Source organism: Coenobita brevimanus, chromosome 85, assembly GCF_032717465.1.
Source record: "Coenobita brevimanus isolate Jiangsu-jjx chromosome 85, ASM3271746v2, whole genome shotgun sequence".
In the NCBI taxonomy this organism is placed as follows: Eukaryota; Metazoa; Arthropoda; class Malacostraca; order Decapoda; family Coenobitidae; genus Coenobita; species Coenobita brevimanus.
In genome coordinates, this window is record NC_137038.1 from 2,000,001 (window position 1) to 2,005,000 (window position 5,000).

General features: G+C 42.6%; 1 protein-coding gene across 1 annotated transcript in view; it reads right to left on the reverse strand.

Moving 5' to 3' along the window:
- Positions 1–5,000, reverse strand: part of LOC145410387 (uncharacterized) — a 128,259-nt gene that overhangs the window by 89,629 nt on the left and 33,630 nt on the right. The gene's annotated exons all lie outside the window — the stretch shown is intronic.

The window sequence follows — 5,000 nt, forward strand, 5'->3', positions numbered from 1 at the left end:
TTATGTGTGTGTGTGTGTGTGTGTGTGTGTGTGTGTGTGTGTGTTTCATTCATGTACGTTTTAAGCTTTATGTATGTATGTATGTATGTATGTATGTATATTTTTATCACTGTGTATGGGAGTCAAAGGAAACGATTTATGCGTATTTTGCGTGTTTTTACTGCACGCAATCTGATAACCAATGTCAAATATTCTCTCTCTCTCTCTCTCTCTCTCTCTCTCTCTCTCTCTCTCTCTCTCTCTCTCTCTCTCAGGAGCAATACAATTTATATATACAGTTTTAGTTCAGAAAAATAACATCCTTCTTTCCCTTCCATTTGCGTTAGTGTGCGAGAGAGAGGGTTGAGTGGGGAAGGAGAGAGGGGAGGGGGACGGGTGGGGAGAGAAAGGGGGAGAGGAGGGGGAGGGAAATGGGGAGAGGGGAGTGGGGAAGGGAAGGTGAGAGTGCGCCTTAGATCTTAATTAAGTGTCTGAAAGGGTAAAGGGAGAGACTGGGTGCGTTTTTTATGGGAGGAGGATAGTGTGTGTGTGTGTGTGTGTGTGTGTGTGTGTGTGTGTGTGTGTGTGTGTGTGTGTGTGTGTGTGTGAGAGAGAGAGAGAGAGAGACTGACTGAGGCTTCTTCATGCACTTAGCTAAAAAAAAAAAAATAACAGCTGAAGAAAAATCGTCTGCCTTACCAGGAACAGACTACTAGAGCTGTTCCGAGCTTGAGGGGGTTACAGATAAAGAAACTCCGAAATAGTGGAAGTATTGCTATGAAGGGATAAAAAGAAATAGAAAAAATAACCTCTGTCATATGGGGTTATTTAAAACGTGTGAACTTAAAAAAAAAAACAAAAAAACAGCTAGGAAGGGAAGAAAGGCTAGGAAGGGAAGAAAGGCTGGGAAGGGAAGAAAGGCTGGGAAGGGATGAAAAGGCTGGGAAGGGAAGAAAAGGCTGGGAAAGGAAGAAAAGGCTAGGAAGGGAAAAAAGGCTGGGAAGGGAAGAAAAGGCTGGGAAGGGAAGAAAAGGCTGGGAAGGGAAGAAAAGGCTGGGAAGGAAAGAAGGGCTAGGAAGGGAAGAAAAGGCTAGGACAGGAAAAAAATGCTTAGTCACATTTGCATTAAGTACTCAAGAAGATAATGAAGTAATTAAAAAAGAAATGAGCAGGTAAAGTCATAGAAGGCAGTGTAGGTAGTAGGGAGGGTGGGAATGAGCAGGGCAGCGCTGTCAGGCCAATTATAACACGTGAAAGAAGAAACAAAAAAGAATGCAAACAGGCAATTACAAGGCGAGGGAAAAAAATGAACGGGAGGTGTGAGAAGAGCTGGCTACAGGAGATGGGGAAGGGGGGACGTGGGGAGGGGAAGGGTTAGGGGATGGGGTGTGGGGAGGGGAGGGCAGGGGTGAGGAATATTGTAGTGGGGAAGGGGAGGGCATGGAACCGCAGGAGGGATGGGGATAGGAAATTTCTCTGTTGCTCTCCATGAAAGATTTTGGGAAGGGAGAAAAGGGAAGGGGTGGGTGGGGGAAATGTGGTAGGTTGGGGTGAAGGGGGAGAGACGGGAAGGGGGTTTGTACTCCATGTCATCATTCTCCCCTACCCATCCCCGCCCCTTTAAAGACCCCCCCCTTCCCTCTCTTACCCTCTTTCTCCCCTTTTCCTGATTAAAAACCTCATTACTAGCAACATAAGCCCGACCACAGTAAAACCAACCTACAAGCCTACTAATTAATACCCACCTTGCCATCCACCCTATTCCCTGCCCCCTCCCTTCCCTATTACCTTCTCCCTCTTCCCTTCGCCTCGCCTGAAATGCTCCTTCCTCCCTATTCCCTTCTTCTCCCCCCTCCCCTCCCCTCTCCCTCCCTTCTCTCTCCCTCCCCTCTCATTTTTCAGCACTACTACTTCCTGGCTTCACACTTTCTTACCCTCGCTGTTTTTTCATCGTTAACTAAGAGAGAGATTCCTTTTAGTTGATATATTTGAGAAGCATTACAAGATGCATTATTTCTAACACACACACACACACACACACACACACACACACATTGCTAGAGTTTGTAAGGATTTGTGTGTGTGTGTGTGTGTGTGTGTGTGTGTGTGTGTGTGTGTGTGTGTGTGTGTGTGTGTGTGTGTGTGTGTGTGTGTGCGCTGAGAATTATGAGCTGTAGTTTTAATCGTGTTTATTTTTTATAGCAAGATCTCGTGAAGGTATAATGAAGTGTTGAGTCAGCTGTTTTCCTTTATAGATGATTTCGTAGTCTAGAAAACGATAATAATAATAATAATAAATTGTTTTTTTTCTTGGGTGTTTTCACATCTTTATTTTCTTATGGTTAATGGAAATTAATGAAGCCGCATCAGAGATCAAACCCTTTTTTTTTTTTTTTTTTTTTGGGTCTTCCACCATGTCTTATATAATTTAAGAAAAACCTCGTATATGGACAAGACTGAGGAAAGCTTCATCTAACCCTCCCAGTTCTTAAAGCCTCCCCCTAGCGTGATAATAGATTTTAAAAGTGGCAGAAAAGTTAAAAAATAAAAATAACACTAAGAACTAGAAATATGGCATCACTGTAAGGGGTTTCCATAAGCACTCAGAGGAACAACCATTATTTAATTTTTCCACACCAGATATTTAATGTTCAGGTTTTATTTTGCTCTCTTTTATTCTTTTTTCCCCTTTATTTTTCGTTCTTTTTTCAGCAGAGGGATACGTTACCTCTGCTTTAAAGCCTTTGCCTCCCCCTCTCATAATCTGTGGCCATAATGCTTGCTGAGTGGCCGCCTGAGGGATGTTGTTGTTGTGGGTGTGAGGCTCGCTGAGTGGCCTGTGTACCTCGCTCTTACGCTCACTCAGGGGCGCAGATCTCTTTAATTTGGCCTAAAAATTCCCATCTCTCGGTCTTCATTGTTGAGTTATAGCAATAGATTAACACTGGAATATGGTGCTAGTCACGAAGAAGTGCTGCGGAAGGGGTGTATAGCTGTTGTTCTTTTTCTACCGCTGATATTCATGTAATAAGCTGAAAGAGGACGAAAATCTGGGCCAAGTTAAGGTGAAAGAATTCTTGTGTTGATGGCTGTATTTCCTTTTTTTTTTGTGTGTGTGTATGTGTGTGTGTGTGTGTGTGTTATATTTGCCGGGTTTTGAAGCTGGTCTTGTTAATGGTGTTATTGTTGTTGTCTGTTCTTTGTGCTTTTGTTGATGCGATGAGGTTAGACGAAAATAGTAGTGGTAATGAGTTTTGTTTAAGAATACGTGTCATTTTATTCATTTTTTTTGTGTGTGTGTTTACGTTTTTGTTAATGGTCCCTCCCTCCATCTCTCTCTCTCTCTCTCTCTCTCTCTCTCTCCCGTCAGGTGAAAACACACTCACATTAGCGATTTATTCTCATTTTCTGCTTTTTATTATTGAGGTGAGAGTTTTTTTTGGAAGGCGTGATTTTTATTATTTCCAAAAAAATATGTTTATCTTTTTCTTTCCTGCTTTTTTTCTCCATTTTCTTTCTTTTTTCCCTCTTTTCCTTCAATCCTGTTTAATTTTCCTCCTATTTTCGTCCTTCTTTCTTTTCTTTCTTTTTTCTTCCTTACTTCTTTTTAACTCTCCATCGTCTTCTTCCCTCCTTCACTTTTTCCCCCCTCTTCCCTCCTTCCTTCTTTTTACCTCTCTTCTTCCCCTTCTCCTTATTCCCTTTCCCTCATTCTCTCCTCTTCCTCCTCTTCCCTACTTCCTTCTACTCACCTCTCATCCTCCTCCCTCTTACCTTCCTTCTTAATTTACCTCTGCTCTTCCTCTTTCCTCCTTCCTTCTTTTTGCCTCTCTTCTTCCCTCTCTTCTCCCATCATACATATCTGCTTCTTGCCACACCACTCTCCCTCTCTCTCTCTCTTACACACACTTTCTCGCTCTCTTTTCTTGCTCTCTTTTCTCACTTCTGTTTCTTACATAACCATTTTGTATCTGATTTCACCCTCCCTTCCTTCCTCTCTCTCTTCCCTTCCCTCCTTTCTTTCTCTCTTTCCTCCCCAACTCACTCTCTTTCCTCCCTTCCCTTCTGTCTCTCCCTCAGGCACCTCCCTTCTTTCCTTCATTTATTATTCACCATTCATTCATTCATTTATTCATTCTTTCATTCATATTTTTATCCTTATCCTTCATTTTTCATTTCTTTTTCTCATCTTTCTTCCCTCCTCCTTATCCACCTACCGTTCTTCCAAGCATCTTTTCTTTCTTTCTTCCTCCCCCTCATCCTTCCTTCATTCCATCCTTCCTTCATTCCATCCTTCCTTCCTTCATTCTATTTTTTTCTTCCCTCCTTCTTATCCTTTTTTTCTTTGCTTCCTTCCTTTCTCTCCTTCCTTTCTCTCCTTCCTTTCTCTCCTTCCTTCCTTTCTCTCCTTCCTTCCTTCCTTTCTTCCTTCCTTCCTTCCTTCTTTCCTTCCTACTTAACCCCCCTCTTTGACCATTCACCCTTTCTTCCTTCGAGGTCTCTTTAGTTATTCTCATTTTCTTTTTCTTCCTTCTTTCGCTCCTTCCCTCCCTTATATTTCTTTCCATCTTCATTCTTTCCTTCCTTACTTTCTATCGCTCCTTCTTCCATTCCTTCTCTTACCTTCCATCCTTCCTTTGTTATTTCAGCATTCTTCTTTCCTCTCCTCTTCCTTCCCTCCCTTCCTTATTCTTTTCCTCCTTCCCTCTCTCCTTCTCACCTTCCCTCCATCATTCTATTCTTTCTCCTTTCCTTCCTTCTTTCCTTCCCTCCCTCATTCTCTACCTCCTCCCTTTTCCAAATTCTTGTCTTCCTTCCTTCCCTCTTTCCCTCCCTCCCTTCAAACTTTCTTCCCTTCCCTCCATCATTCAATTCTTCCTTTTTTTCCTTCCTTCCCTCCCTCTTTCCCTCCCTTCATTCTTTCTCTCCTTCCTTCCCTTCAGTCTTCCCTCCATCATTCGATTCTTCCTTCTTTCCTTCCTTCCCTTATTCTTTTCCTCCATTTCCTTCTTCTTCTCCCT